Here is a 16,936-nt window from a genome sequence, read left to right as displayed (position 1 = left end):
TCCGAAGTCTGCCGATCCACCTCTTCCCGGGCCGATGCAACTAGGCAGAGCTAGGCTGTCTCCAGCCGAACGGCAATACAGGCTTCACACGAAGAGTAGCCTGTATTGCGGGACTACTGGTCTTTTTGTGTCCACCTGTCCACTAAAAGACCAGGCTCACCGGTAGGAGCGAGTACTCTTGTGGGTCCTTACTCGCACCCCTTTTCATGCCATCTTACTGTGGGGGAACCAGTTGAAATCTCTCCGGATACTCATCGACTCTGGGGCCGATTATAGCTTTATGGACGACAACCTGGCGTCCAAGCTGGGCATCCCCACTCAGCCCCTCTCCATTCCCATGGACGTTAGAGCGTTGGACGGGCGCTCTATAGTCTGGGTCACCCACAATACCACCCCCCTCAACCTACGAGTATCAGGGAACCACAGCAAGACGATCCAATTCCTGCTAATTAAGTCTCCTCACGTTCCCGTGGTATTGGGTTTCTCTTGGCTCTAGCGACACAACCCCTTTATTGACTGGTCTACTGGTGCCATCATAGGCTGGAGCCCATTCTGCCACGCTCATTGCCTGAAGTCAGCGCAGCCTGCCCCAGGACATCTTCCTGGGGGCTCGGAAGTTGCCTCTGACCTCTCCGCCATTCCCGCGGAGTACCAGGACCTCCGGGAGGTGTTCAGTAAGGCCCGGACCGACCATATGACTGCGGAATCGACCTTCTCCCAGGCACCACTCCGCCCTGGGGACGACTGTATTCGCTGTCAGGGCCAGAGACCAAGGCTATGGAGACCTACATTGAGGACTCCCTAGCTGCCGGGTTCATCCGTCCTTTTGCCTCACCGCAGCAGGTGAAGAACCGCTACCCGCTACCACTCATCTCCTCTGCCTTCGAGCCACTCCAGGGGGCCAACGTGTTCTCCAAGCTGGACCTAAGGAACGCCTACCACCTGGTGCGGATACAGGAGAGGGATGAGTGGAAGACTGCCTTCAACAAGGCCAGCGGTCACTACGAGTATCTGGTCATGCCATTTGGCCTTACCAATGCTCCAGCTGTGTTCCAGGCCCTGTTTAATGATGTTCTCCACGACATGTTGAACCGGTTCGTCTTCGTCTACCTCAATGACATCCTCGTCTTCTCCCGCTCCGCCCAAGAACACGTGCTCCACGTCCGACAGGTCCTCCAACACCTCCTGGACAACCAGCTTTTCGTGAAAGTGGAGAAATGCGAATTCCATCGCTCCACCATCCCCTTCCTGGGCTACATCATCACAGCAGGGAGTGTACAGATGGAACCCAGGAAGGTGAAAGCGGTGGTGGATTGGCCCCAACCTACGTCCAGAGTGCAGCTGCAACGTTTCCTGGGATTCATAACAGCACCATGGCTTTCCCTCTGTCTGCACTCACCTCTCCCAAGGTTCTGTTCATATGGTCCCCAGCTGCTGACCGGGCGTTCCGGGTTCTCAAACACAGTTTCACCACTGCTCCCATCTTGGTTCATCCTCACCCGTCTCGTGAGTTCATGGTGGAAGCCGATGCTTCGGATGTCGGAGTGGGGGCGGTCCTGTCCCAGCTTTCGGCCCTTGACCTCAAGTTACATCCCTGCGCCTTCTTTTCCCATCGCCTCAACACCACAGAGAGGAATTACGATGTGGGGAATCGTGAGCTTCTCGCGGTGAAGATGGCGTTGGACGAGTGGAGGCACTGGCTGGAGGGGGCGGAACATCCATTAATTGTGTGGACAGACCACAAGAACTTGGAATATCTCCACACCGCCAAGCGTCTCAATTCCAGGCAAGCTAGGTGGGCCCTCCTTTTCACCCGGTTCAACTTCTCCCTCTCATACCGACCAGGATCCAAGAATGTCAAGCCAGATGTGTTGTCACTCTGCTATAGCCCCGCTGCTACACCTCCGGAATCCGAGACCATCCTTCCCACCTCGTGCTTGGCGACGGCACTCAGTTGGGGAATAGGGAAGCATGTCTGGGAGGCGCAGCGTTCCCAGCCGAACCCCGGATCCATGGACTCCCAGTGGACATGTTCTCCGACCGGGGTCCTCAGTTCTCGTCCCGGTTCTGGAAGGCGTTCTTCACACTCATTGGGTCGTCAGCCAGCCTGTCTTCCGGTTTCCACCCTCAGTCCAACAGGCAGTCAGAGCGAGCCAACCAAGACCTGGAGACGACTCTGCGTTGCCTGGTCTCCGCCAACTCCACCACCTGGAGGCAGCAACTAGTGGTGGTAGAATATGCCTGCAACACCCTTCCCTGCTCTGCCACGGGTCTTTTGCCCTTTGAGTGTTCCCTCAGTTATCAGCCCCAGCTCTTCCCGGAGCCAGAGGAAGAGGTCGGCATACCCTCGGCCCAGATGTTTGTCCGCCGCTGTCGTCGTACCTGGAGGAGAGCCGACCGGGCTCTCCTCAAGACCACCTCCAGGTATCGACGACAAGCGGACCGCCACCGGACCCCGGCTCCCTGGTATCGTCTAGGGCAAAAGGTATGGCTGTCCACCCGAGATCTGCCCCTCCGGGTGGAGTCCCGCAAACTTTCCCCCCAGTTTATCAACCCTTTCCCCATCTCCAAGATCATTAGCCCCTCTGCTGTTCGTCTTCTGTTGCCACGTACCCTCCGTATACATCCCAATTTTCATGTGTCTAGGATCAAACCCATGTCTCACAGCCCTTTGTCTCTTGCTTTATCAAGTTCCTGTTTTCTAGTTTTCCTGGTTTTGACCATTCTGCTTGCCCTGAGCCTGCCTGCCGTTCTGTCACAAGCCGAAGATCACCATGCGCAACGCCAAGCGATGGCTGGAGTGGTGTAAAGCTCGCCGCAATTGGACTCTGGAGCGGTGAAAACGCATTCTCTGTGTCACGATCGTCTGAAGAAGCGGACCAATACGCAGCGCGTGGAGTGAACATGATGACTTTATTTAATAAAGCAACCACAAAAAACAACAAATGACGATAGTGAAGTCCTCTGTAACACTGACAGAAACATGGAACAAAAACCCACAATACCCACGAGAAAACACACAGTATAAATATGGCTCCCAATCAGAGATAACGAGCCGACAGCTGTCACTCGTTACCTCCGATTGGGAGTCACCTGAATAATCACGAACAATCACCACACATAGAAATGAAACAACCAGAATACCCAACCTAGAAATACACCCAAACAAGGAAAATGAACAACCCTGGCTCAATAATAAAGTCCATGGAGCCAGAGTGTCACAGTACCCCCCCCTAAAGGTGCGCACTCCGGGCGCACCAGCATACAGTCTAGGGGAGGGTCTGGGTGGGCGTCTGTCCATGGTGGCGGTTCTGGTCCAGGTCGTGGTCCCCACCCCACCTTAGTCACTATCCGCTTCCGTAGCCCCCTCCACATGACCACCCCCCAACTAAACCCACCTGGATTAAGGGGCGGCACCGGACTAAGGGGCAGCACCGGACTTAGAGGCAGCACCGGACTAAGGGGCAGCACCGGACTAAGGGGCAGCACCGGGCTAAGGGGCAGCACCGGGCTAAGGGGCAGCACCGGGCTAAGGGGCAGCACCGGACTAAGGGGCAGCACCGGACTAAGGGGCAGCACCGGGCTAAGGGACAGTACCTGACTAGCTGGCGGATCCTGGCTGGCTGGCTCAGGCGGATCCTGGCTGGACCGGCTCTGGCGGATCCTGGCTGGCGGAAGGCTCTGGCTGATCCTGGCTGGCGGAAGGCTCTGGCTGATCCTGTCTGGCAGAAGGCTCTGGCTGATCCTGTCTGGCGGAAGGCTCTGGCTGATCCTGTCTGGCGGAAGGCTCTGGCTGATCCTGTCTGGCGGAAGGCTCTGGCTGATCCTGTCTGGCGGAAGGCTCTGGCTGATCCTGTCTGGCGGAAGGCTCTGGCTGATCCTGTCTGGCGGAAGGCTCTGGCTGATCCTGTCTGGCGGAGAGCTCTAGCGGCTCCCGGTCTGGCGGACGGCTCTGAAGGCTCATGGCAGACGGGCGGCTTTGCAGGCTCAGTACAGACGGGCAGTTCAGACGGCGTTGGGCAGACGGACAGTTCAGACGGCGTTGGGCAGACGGGCAGTTCAGACGGCGTTGGGCAGACGGACAGTTCAGGCGCCGTTGGGCAGACGGGCAGTTCAGGCGCCGTTGGGCAGACGGGCAGTTCAGACGGCGTTGGGCAGACGGACAGTTCAGGCCCCCGTTGGGCAGACGGCAGACTCTGGCCGTCTGAGGCGCACCGTAGGCCTGGTGCGTGGTGCCGGAACTGGAGTTACCGGGCTGAGGACACGCATCTCAGGGCTAGTGCGGGGAGAAGCAACAGGGCATGCTTGGCCCTGGGGACGCACCGTAGGCCTGATGCGTGGTGCCGGAACTGGAGGTACCGGGCTGAGGACACGCATCTCAGGGCTAGTGCGGGGAGAAGCAACAGGGCATGCTGGACCCTGGGAACGCACATAAGGGCTAGTGCGGAGAGCCGGAACAGGGCATGCTGGACCCTGGGGACTCACATTAAGCCTAGTGCGGAGAGCAGCAACAGGACGCACAGGACTCGGGAGACACACAGGAGGCTTGGGGCGTGGTGTAGGCACTGGTGGGAAAGGGCTGGCGACGCGCACCGTATCCCTGGTGCGAGTGGCCGGAACAGGCCGGGCTGGGCTGGCGAGCGCACCGTATCCCTGGTGCGAGTGGCCGGAACAGGCCGGGCCGGGCTGGCGAAGCGCACCGTATCCTTGGTGCGAGGGGTCGTAACAGGCCGGACCGTACTGGAGGCACACACCACTGGCTCTACCCCGGGAACTGGAACGGGCCGGACCGGACTGGATACACACCTCAGTCTCTCACGCCGTGCCTCTACATCTCCTTTCCCTACTTTGGCCAGTGACCCCGTAACCTGGTTGCCTCTTGAATTCGCCCCTTCTCTGCCTCCGTTAGCCCCGTCGTCCAAGCCATGTGCCCCCCAAAAAACTTTTTGGGGGTTGCCTCTCGTCCTTCCAACGATGATGGCCCTGCTGACGCCGTTGCTCCTCTCTCGCCAGGGCCTTGATCTTCCCCCAAGGTCCCTTGCCCCCCGAGCATGTCCTCCCAGGACCACGATTTGCCCACCTGGGCCATCGCCAGCCTCTCGAGCTCCTTACCAGGCGCTTCCTCCCATGTCCAGCTGTCTTGCTCCTGGACACGCTGCTTGGTCCTTCTATGGTGGGTTTTTCTGTCACGATCGTCTGAAGAAGCGGACCAATACGCAGCGCGTGGAGTGAACATGATGACTTTATTTAATAAAGCAACCACAAAAAACAACAAATGACGATAGTGAAGTCCTCTGTAACACTGACAGAAACATGGAACAAAAACCCACAATACCCACGAGAAAACACACAGTATAAATATGGCTCCCAATCAGAGATAACGAGCCGACAGCTGTCACTCGTTACCTCCGATTGGGAGTCACCTGAATAATCACGAACAATCACCACACATAGAAATGAAACAACCAGAATACCCAACCTAGAAATACACCCAAACAAGGAAAATGAACAACCCTGGCTCAATAATAAAGTCCATGGAGCCAGAGTGTCACACTCTGGAGTGATGAATCACGCTTCACTATCTGGCAGTCTGACAGACGAATCTGGGTTTGGCGGATACCAAGAGAACGCTACCTGCCCGAATGTTTTTTAATTTTTTAATTTCACCTTTATTTAACCAGGTAAGCCAGTTGAGAACTAGTTCTCATTTACAACTGCGACCTAGCCAAGATAAAGCAAATCAGTGCGATAAAAACAACAACACAGAGTTACATATGGGGTAAACAAAACATAAAGTCAAAAATACAACAGAAAATATATATACAGTGTGTGCGAATGTAGTAAGTTACGGAGGTAAGGCAATAAATAAATAGGCCGTAGTGCAAAAATAGTTACAATTTCGTAATTAACACTGGAATGATAGATGTGCAAATAGAGATACTGGGGTGAAAATTAGCAAAATAAATAACAAAATGGGGATGAGGTAGTTGGGTGGGCTACATTTCAGAATGGCTATGTACAGGTGCAGTGATCGATAAGCTGCTCTGACAACTGACGCTTAAAGTTAGTGAGGGAGATAAGAGTCTCCAGCTTCAGAGATTTTTGCAGTTCGTTCCAGTCATTGGCAGCAGAGAACTGGAAGGAATGGCAGCCAAAGGAGGTGTTGGCTTTGGGGATGACCAGTGAGATATACCTGCAGGAGCGCAGACTATGGGTGGGTGTTGCTATGGTGACCAGTGAGCTAAGATAAGACGGGGATTTGCCTAGCAGTGATTTATAGATGATGTAATGCAAATGTAAAGTTTGGTGGAGGAGGAATAATGGTCTGGGCTGTTTTTCATGGTTCGGGCTAGGCCCCTTAGTTCCAGTGAAGGGAAATCTTAACGCTACAGCATACAATGACATTCGATACAATTCTGTGCTTCCAACTTTGTGGCAACAGTTTGGGGAAGGCCCTTTCCCGTTTCAGCATGATAATGCCCTCTTGCACAAAGCGAGGTCCATACAGAAATGGTTTGTCGAGATCGGTGTGGAAGAACTTGACTGGCCTGCACAGAGCCCTGACCTCAACCCCATTGAACACCTTTGGGATGAATTGGATTGCAGACTGCGAACCAGGCCTAATCGCCCAACATCAGTGCCCGACCTCACTAAGGCTCTTGTGGCTGAATGGAAGCAAGTCCCCGCAGCAATGTTCCAACATCTAATTGAAAGCCTTCCCAGTAGAGTGGAGGCTGTATAGCAACAAAGGGGGGACCAACTCCATATTAATGCCCATGGTTTTGGAATGAGATGTTCGACGAGCAGATGTTCACATACTTTTGGTCATGTAGTGTATGTTGATTGGAAGACATTGTGTTTTGAGCTCAATAATGATCATTGAGAAATAACAATGATACCTACTAAAAGCTGAGACCCTCCCCTCTTTGATATGGACAACTAGTTGCTTCCGAAGTTGTTGTTTTTCTGCTATTGCATTTTGTAATGTTATACAATCACAAGGGGGGAGAGAGAGTGTGAGAGGCTCGCTCATTACAGCAGCCGGTCTCAGCAAAGCAGGCACAGTGGCATGGCAGACACTTTTATTACAGGCATAATGAGGATAATGCACGTTACTGTTTAACAAATTCATGGTTTTATCCGCCCAATAAATAGGATGTTTTGATTGAGGTGGCCAGGTAGAATGTGCAGCTCGCACCAGTGCGACCAATAATATTTTTTACTCTCACAGTGTTGTAAAGTACTTAACCCTTGTGTGGTGTTCATGTTTTTGTTATTTACCCAATGTTCGCAGGTCTGATGGACCCACAACATTATTGGGTTTTTAAAACAATACAGCCATAACAATTTACATAAAAATACTTCATACTCAATATTTAGATGTTGACATATCAATTACAAGCAATATAGACAGCATACATGGTTAATATTTGCCATTTACCTCTGCTAGATCACATTTATCAATAAAAGCAATGTTCTTTTTTTTTTTATAAAATGTTATTTTGTAAACAAAAAGAAATTATAATCAAGACATGGGTGGAATAAATCATGTTTATCTTGAACAAATTTAAATGAAACAAGGTTTTCATCACTATTGATGTTCATTGTTTTGAACTGAACAAATTGGAAGGACACATTTTACATCCAGTATTTTATGGAAATGATAAATGAGCCCCATTGAACACAAATTAAGGCCAGTCTACACACCACATGAGGGACCAACTTTTATTGTATGTGTGTTGCAAATGTATTTCTTGCACTTGATGCATGTGTACTGTGTCTTCCTGTCCTTCTTGAGTCCACACACATCGCAACGCTTCTTTTTGTTTCTACCAACTGCAATCTAGAATGATGAAAACACTTAGTTCAGGATTTGTACTAACATCTCACTCACTCACTCACTCACATATATAGTTACAGCAGGCCAAGGTAGGAGAGTTAGACACACACACATGCAACAACATCACTCACACTTACTTCCGGCATTGGAGTTGTTGGTTCTGTGGGTCGGGCGGATGGGACACCAGCATCCTCCTCCTGAATCCTCCTCAAGATGGCCGCAGAAGCTGGGGTCCTTGGGATATGTTGCCTCCTCTGGATTTGAGGTCTTACCAATGCCTTGCCCAGCTCCTCGAGAAAGAGCCGTCTCCTCTGGAGCTTCCCTCAGTTCCAATCTGGGTTCAACGCCATCCAGATGACAAACGCGTTGTAGGCAGAGATGTCCAAGATGTTGAAGAATATCAAATGGCCAGCGTAGGATTCTTCTTTTGCAGCTGTAGCCAGTCACCAGCTTGTCTAAATTGTCCACCCCTCTTTTTGTGGCATTGTAATCCATTATGATTTCTGGTTTTTGATGCTCCTGGCCGCAGATTCTCACATCCCTATGCAGCGTACTCAGGAGTACCACATTTTTGCCTTTCTTTGGCACGTAGGACACTAGGGACATATCGGCCGTGAACACAAACTTAGAGGAATTGATAGGCCTGTTCTGTGTATTCAACAGCTGAGGTGAGAGCTCTAGCTTGTTTTTTCATACTATTCCTACCATCGTCAGCTTCCTCTTGAGGAGTTCCTGTCCCAGCTTGTGCGAAGTAAAAAAGTTATCGCATGTGATGTTGTGGCCACAGAGTCCCTGTGTCATGTCCAGGACAACCCGCATCCCTTGGTTCTTCTTAGGGGCTCCTCCATCTGGCTTCCCCGTATACACTTGCAAGTTCCACGCATATGATGAAGCAGCATCACAGGCAGCCCAGATCTTGATTCCATATTTTGTGGGTTTAGACGGTATGTACTGCCTGAAGGGGCAGTGGCCCCTAACTGGCATAAGCTGCTCGTCAACAGTACCGTTGGGCCAAGGGTTGTAAAACAGGGGAAGGCGGTCCACCCACTTGTCCCACACTGACCTGATTGCAGCTAGCTTGTCTCTCTGCCGCCGAGCTGGTCTGGTGTCTCGGTTATCGAAGCGAATAATCCTGGAAATAATGTGGAAGTTTTCCAGAGACATTGTTGCACAGAAAAGTTATCTGCCAGTTTCTGCATCCCACAGGGATTCTGTGGATTCCCCAGTGGGTCTGAAAACAGCAGCAAGGGTAAGAACCCCAAAGTATGCATGTAAATGAGTTTGGTCCATCTCCTTCCATCTCTCTCCAAAAACACGCCTTCCCTCCAAATTAGTGCAGTCCAGAATGATTTTCTGGATGGTGTCTGGGATGAATAGTTCAAAAGAAGACTTTATGTCCTGCACACGAGTAACCGCCATCCGCGTCGGCCCTGGATGCATCCTTAGCACATTGGCAGCTTTGAGGGGTGGCTCATTCCTTGGGCAAGAAGACCATTCAATTTCAAAAAATTTTGACATTCATATTTCTCCTCCTACAAGCTGCTGATGAGATGGTTGCTGACGGGCTGGTCCTGGGGCTGGCTGCTGACGGGCTGGTCCTGGGTCTGGCTGCTGACGGGCTGGTCCTGGGTCTGGCTGCTGACGGGCTGGTCCTGGGGCTGGCTGCTGACGGGCTGGTCCTGGGGCTGGCTGCTGACGGGCTGGTCCTGGGGCTGGCTGCTGACGGGCTGGTCCTGGGGCTGGCTGCTGACGGGCTGGTCCTGGGGCTGGCTGCTGACGGGCTGGTCCTGGGGCTGGCTGCTGACGGGCTGGTCCTGGGGCTGGCTGCTGACGGGCTGGTCCTGGGGCTGGCTGCTGACGGGCTTTGTCCTGGGGCTGGCTGCTGACGGGCTGGTCCTGGGTCTGGCTGCTGATGGGCTGGTCCTGGGTCTGGCTGCTGATGGGCTGGTCCTGGGGCTGGCTGAGGGTCAATCTCATCCTCTTCTTCTAACTCACTGTCAGACTCTGAATTGACAGAGACATGATCTTCATATTCTGAAAATTCTTCATCTTCCAAAGTGGAAGATGCTCCTTCCACACTAGCTTCTCTCGCTGCAAAAATTATTTCTAAGGCCCTCTGAGCAGAGATTATTTTTGCCATACTGATTGATTGTGGTAAGGAGCCACACATGCAAAGCTATTTATTTGTTGTGTCCTTCCCCCAATTTGCACCTGGCTGGGGTAGAGTGTGGGAAAATACTGCATTTCTTACAATGTATCGAAATAATGTATCGTAATAATGTATTGTAATAACATTGTGCAGGTTCCCGCAAGATATTGTGTAGTTTCACACACTACAAAGGGTAAAGAGTGCGAGAAAAGCGGGAGACAGGCAGACAGGCAGGGAGACAGACAGGTTCTTTGTCACGACTTCCGCCGAGGTTGCCCCCCCTCCTGGTTCGGCAGGCTTCGGCGTTCGTCGTCACCGGAGTACTAGCTACTGCCGATCCCATCCCAACTTGTCATGTCTTGTCAATCACACACACCTGGTGCTCATTCCCCTAATTAGTATGTGTATAAGTGTTCCCTCTGTTCCCCTTGTCTTTGTGAGTGATTGTTTGTTGTGAGAGCGTGTAGCTCGGTTGAGCTACTATTCACTGTGTTTATGCCAAGGTGGATGTTTTCCCTTGTAATAGTTTCGTTTGACGCTTTGGGCGTTTGATTTAAGTAAACGGAATAAACTCTGGATTTCGGTATTTTACCTCCTGCACCTGACTCCTTCATTCACACCTCGTCACATTCTTGGTGCTATGTTGAAACAGCAGGCCCAGGGAGGAGGAAGACAGAGTGAAGGCACACATTTTTGTTTCATTTTTAATTGTTTTCACCTACATACACTCTTTTCCACACTTTTATTACCCTCGGGTCCAGTGGACCCGAACACCACATATGTAATATAAATGTGTAGGGGGGTGCATACTCCATTCCTAAAGAAAATATTGTACTTTTTACTCCATACATTTTCCCTGACAGCCAAAAGTACTCTTTACATTTTGAATGCTTAGCAGGACAGGAAAATTGTCAAATTCATGCACTTATCAAGAGAACACGTGGTTATCCCTACTGCCTCTGTCCTGGCGGACTCATTAAACACAAATGCATCTTTTGTAAATAATGTCTGAGTGTTGGAGTGTGCCCCTGGCTAGCCGTACATTTTGCCATCTGCTTTGCTTAATATAAAGAATTTTAAATGATTTATACTTTTACTTTTGATACGTAAGTATATTTTAGCAATTACATTTACTTTTGATACTTAAGTATACTTAAACCAAATACTTTTAGACTATTACTTAAGTAGTATTTTACTGGCTGACTTTCACTTTTACTTGAGTAACTTTTTATTAAGCTATCTATACTTTTACTCAAGTATGACAATTGGGTACTTTTTCCACCACTGGGTATCATAAATATGTTTTTATTTGTGAACTTGTTCTGATAGCCTTTCATCAAAGTTCTCCATGTTTGTTGTCAAGGAAGCAAGTTTGTGTTGATACAGGATGTACCGTCCCCACCTACCGTCAACCAATCATGTCAATGTGGAGATACAGTGGGGAAAAAAAGTATTTAGTCAGCCACCAATTGTGCAAGTTCTCCCACTTAAAAAGATGAGAGAGGCCTGTAATTTTCATCATAGGTACACGTCAACTATGACAGACAAATTGAGAATTTTTTTTCAAGAAAATCACATTGTAGGATTTTTTATAAATTTATTTGCAAATTATGGTGGAAAATAAGTATTTGGTCACCTACAAACAAGCAAGATTTCTGGCTCTCACAGACCTGTAACTTCTTCTTTAAGAGGCTCCTCTGTCCTCCACTCGTTACCTGTATTAATGGCACCTGTTTGAACTTGTTATCAGTATAAAAGACACCTGTCCACAACCTCAAACAGTCACACTCCAAACTCCACTATGGCCAAGACCAAAGAGCTGTCAAAGGACACCAGAAACAAAATTGTAGACCTGCACCAGTCTGGGAAGACTGAATCTGCAATAGCTAAGCAGCTTGGTTTGAAGAAATCAACTGTGGGAGCAATTATTAGGAAATGGAAGACATACAAGACCATTGATAATCTCCCTCGATCTGGGGCTCCACGCAAGATCTCACCCCGTGGGGTCAAAATGATCACAAGAACGGTGAGCAAAAATCCCAGAACCACACGGGGGGACCTAGTGAATGACCTGCAGAGAGCTGGGACCAAAGTAACAAAGCCTACCATCAGTAACACACTACGCCGCCAGGGACTCTAATCCTGCAGTGCCAGACGTGTCCCCCTGCTTAAGCCAGTACATGTCCAGGCCCGTCTGAAGTTTGCTAGAGTGCATTTGGATGATCCAGAAGAGGATTGGGAGAATGTCAGATGAAACCAAAATATAACTTTTTGGTAAAAACTCAACTCGTCGTGTTTGGAGGACAAAGAATGCTGAGTTGCATCCAAAGAACACCATACCTACTGTGAAGCATGGGGGTGGAAACATCATGCTTTGGGGCTGTTTTTCTGCAAAGGGACAAGGACGACTGATCTGTGTAAAGGAAAGAATGAATGGGGCCATGTATCGTGAGATTTTGAGTGAAAACCTCCTTCCATCAGCAAGGGCATTGAAGATGAAACGTGGCTGGGTCTTTCAGCATGACAATGATCCCAAACACACCGCCCGGGCAACGAAGGAGTGGCTTCGTAAGAAGCATTTCAAGGTCCTGGAGTGGCCTAGCCAGTCTCCAGATCTCAACCCCATAGAAGATCTTTGGAGGGAGTTGAAAGTCTGTGTTGCCCAGCGACAGCCCCAAAACATCACTGCTCTAGAGGAGATCTGCATGGAGGAATGGGCCAAAATACCAGCAACAGTATGTGAAAACCTTGTGAAGACTTACAGAAAACGTTTGACCTGTGTCATTGCCAACAAAGGGTATATAACAAAGTATTGAGAAACTTTTGTTATTGACCAAATACTTATTTTCCACCATAATCTGCAAATAAATTCATTAAAAATCCTACAATGTGATTTTCTGGATTTTTTTTTCTCATTTTGTCTGTCATAGTTTACATGTACCTATTATGAAAATTACAGGCCTCTCTCATCTTTTTAAGTGGGGGAACTTGCACAATTGGTGGCTGACTAAATACTTTTTTTCCCCACTGTATATGGAGCTATGCAGAGCCCTCCGCATTGTTACAAAATTTGGGAGGCGCACCTCATTGCCGTACGGAGCTCAATTTGGCCTCCGGAAGCCTCCAGAGGCTCCGCAATTGTGTCACGCCCTCCGTACAGAGCCTCCGGACAGCATTTCCAGATCAAGCATAAATAGGCTTTAATGGTGAGAGGTTAGCCTGTCTTGGGGGTATGATATTTTTTTGAATGGGGCATGCTTATTTAAGATTGAGAGGAAAGCACTTTTAAAGAACAACCAGGCATCCTCTACTGACGGAATGAGGTCAATAACCATCCAGGATACCCGGGCCAGGTCAATTAGAAAGGCCTGCTCGCTAAAGTGTTTTAGGGAGCGTTTGACAGTGATGAAGGGTGGTCGTTTGACCGCGGACCCATTACGGACGCAGGCAATAAGGCAGTGAACGCTGAGATCCTGGTTGAAGACAGCGGAGGTGTATTTAGGGGGTACATTTGTCAGGATGATATCTATGAGGGTGCCCATGTTTACAGATTTAGGGTTGTACCTTGTAGGTTTGTTGATAATTTGTGTGAGATTGAGGGCATCTAGTTTAGATTGTAGGTTGGCCGGGGTGTTAAGCATATCCCAGTTAAGGTCACCAAGCAGTACGAATTCTGAGGATAGATGGGGGGCAATCAGTTCACATATGGTGTCCTTCGCACAGATCGGGGCTGAGGGGGGTCTGTAGCAAGCGGCAACAGTAAGAGACTTATTTCTGGAAAGGTGGATTTTTAGAAGTAGAAGCTCAAACTGTTTGGGCACAGACCTGGATAGTACGATAGAGCTCTGCAGGCTATCTCTACAGAAGATTGCAACCCCACCCCCTTTGGCAGTTCTATCGAGACGGAAAATGTTGTAGTTGAGGATGGAAATTTCTGCATTTTTGGTGGCCTTCCTAAGCCAGGATTCAGACACTGCTAGAACATCAGGGTTGGCGGAGTGTGCTAACGCAGTGAATAACTCAAACTTAGGGAGGAGGCTTCGGATGTTAACGTGCAAGAAACCAAGGCTTTTACAGTTACAGAAGTCAACAAATGATAACGCCTGGGGAGTAGTAGTGATACTGGGGGCTACAGGGCCTGGGTTAACCTCTACATCACCAGAGGAACAGAGGAGGAGTAGAATAAGGATACGGCTAAAGGCTTTAAGTACTGGTCTTCTAGTGCGATGGGTACAGAGAAAAAGAGGGGCAGATTTCCGGGCGTTGTAGAATAGATTCAGGGCAATATGTACAGACAAGGATATGGAAGGATATGAGTACAGTGGAGGTAAACCTAAGCGTTGGGTAACGATGAAAGAGATAGCATCACTGGAGGCACCGATTGAGTCGGTCTCCGCGTGTATGGGGGGTGGGACAAAGGAGCTATCTAAGGCAGGTTGAGCTGGGCTGGGGGATCTACAGTGAAATAGTACAATAAGAAATAACCGAAACAGCAATAAGCAAGGCATATTGACATGGGAGAGAGGTATAAAGCAATCACAGGTGTTATTCGAGCTAAGACAACAACTGGTAATGGCGACAAAGTTTGGGCTGAGGCTAAACATAAACAGGATGCGGTACCGTATAAAGGAACAGTCCAGCAAGCATCAGCTGTATAGCTGAGTTATCATAAGGTCCGGTGAACAGCAATAGGAGAGTTCGGAGGTAGTTCGGGGGCTGCTATAGCACTGGCGAGCAAGAGGCCATGGCTAGCGTGTGCTAGCGGGCCGGGGCTAGCAGATGGATCTTCGTGGTAGACGTCGTAACGGGAAGCCTGTTGTGACCATGACAGAGAGGTAGAGAGCCGGGAGATGGGCCTGGCTCAATGCTAGCTCAAGGCTGATTAGCCAACATCAACAACCATTTGGTTGCAGCTAGCTTGTTGCGATGATCCGGTGTTAAAGGTCCAGTGATTCAGTGATTCCGGCAGAAAAAACGTTATGTTCTGGGTCGATATCGCGCTGTGCAGACAGTGCAGACTGGCTGATAATAGTCCACGCTAGAGCTGGCTGGTAGGTAGGTAGTGCAGGCCACGGACAATGGTGAAAAACCGCTAACGGTGGCTAATAGCAAGTAGCTAGTTAGCTGGCTACTCCCGTCCGGTAAACAGAGAGGTAGATAGCCGGGATATGGGCCTGACTCGAGGCTAGCTCAAGGCTAACTGGTGCTTGCTTCGGGGGCTGTGGTGATTAGCCAAACAGCAACATCCATTCGGTTGCAGCTAGCTAGTTGCGATCCGGTGTTAATATCCAGTGATTCAGTTATTCCAGCAGAAAATCAGATGTTCTGGGGGAAAACCGCTAACGGTGGCTAATAGCAAGTAGCTAGTTAGCATGCTAGCTAATTTCAACTGGAGATTCTAGATAAAAGGTAAGTCAATAATAGAATCCGTTCCACATTGAGTGAGGCGGGTAGCAGGAAAGTATATTTTGTAGAAGGATGAAAAGTGTGATAGGGAAATATGTACGAAAAATACAAAAACAATACAAAAAAATACAAAAAACTGGCTATTTACACAGACACACAACAAAGAACACGACCGCACTGCTACGCCATCTTGGTATACTCACTCATTATTCACGATTCATTCAGGACTATCCGTAATTATGGTAGCATCCACATGAAGTGTTTTATAAACATTCTATTCTTATTTACAATAGATGTGACTCCGAAATGACACAACACATTATTTACCATTAATTTCTATTGGGTACAAAATAATATGAAACACAACCAAAACAAACAGCAAATGCATCCAACGAGTTTGTGAATATGTACAAAAAGTGCTATAATTACTAAACGGTTCACCCGATATGGAGGTAAATACCCTTAAATTTAAGCTGACAGTCTGCACTTTAACCTTGTAGTCATTGTTTCATTTCAAATCCAAAGTGCTGGAGTACAGAGCCAAAATGAATATATATCACTGTCCCAATACCTTTGGAGCTCACTGTACATGCCCTCAAGGATTGAAGGCAGGCGAGATAAGGTGGGACCATTCTAGCCAATGAGAGGGTAGATATGCGTGTAAATAAGAGGCACAACTAAGCCGTTTTTCTCAAAGTTGCCGGAATGCCACGTGCATCCACTTATATCAGTACAGTAACAGTAAACATTACAAAACGTCTATTAGATCAAATAAGCCTCACGTAATTTGACACTCTGTAAGACCTCCATCCAAAAACAGTGCTTATCTCACGCTGACAGATTTTGGGCTAAGTAAATCCTCTCGCTTCGCCTCTTCCTCTCCGTTTAAACAAATGTCTTATTTTTCCTGATCTTCTCTGATTTCCTGACCACATCCCTGCCCTCACCTTTCTCCCATACAGAAGTTGTGATGTCACAGGTGACGCATCTCACCCTGAGAGTGGAGGAGAAATGCGCCGATGACGTCATCTTTGTGTCAGAGACTCGGCCCACCCAGGAACCACTGGAGCAGTAGCCAAAGATGAAGCCAGTCCAGTGACTAGTGTGTTGTGCAGGCATACACTGAAAGTTCTATTCCAGGTTATATTCTGGGATGTTTATCAATTATTCTGTTCAGTGACAATTTGTTGTCAGTTCAATGGCATTTTATTGGCATTTGCATTATAAATAAATAAATTAGTCATTTAGCAGACGCTCTTATCCAGAGCGATTTACAGGAGCTATTAGGATTAAGTGCCTTGCTCAAGGGCACATCGACAGGTTTTTCACCTAGTCGGCTCGGGGATTAGAACCAGCGACCTTTCAGTTACTGGCACAACGCTCTTAACCACTAAGCTACCTGCCGCCCCATTCTGTGTCCAGCATTATCTTTCAGGTTATTTAGTCATTTGCTTTGCTTTTTCCTTTTGTTGTTACTTAATCACCCATGTTCACGTCATTTGACTCAAGTTAGCCATTCGTCTGCTGATCAGAAATGCCTC

This window comes from Coregonus clupeaformis, unplaced genomic scaffold (genome assembly GCF_020615455.1).
Source record: "Coregonus clupeaformis isolate EN_2021a unplaced genomic scaffold, ASM2061545v1 scaf2574, whole genome shotgun sequence".
Taxonomy (NCBI): Eukaryota; Metazoa; Chordata; class Actinopteri; order Salmoniformes; family Salmonidae; genus Coregonus; species Coregonus clupeaformis.
The sequence above is the reverse complement of the archived record's forward strand: the minus strand, read 5'-3'. Positions refer to the sequence as shown.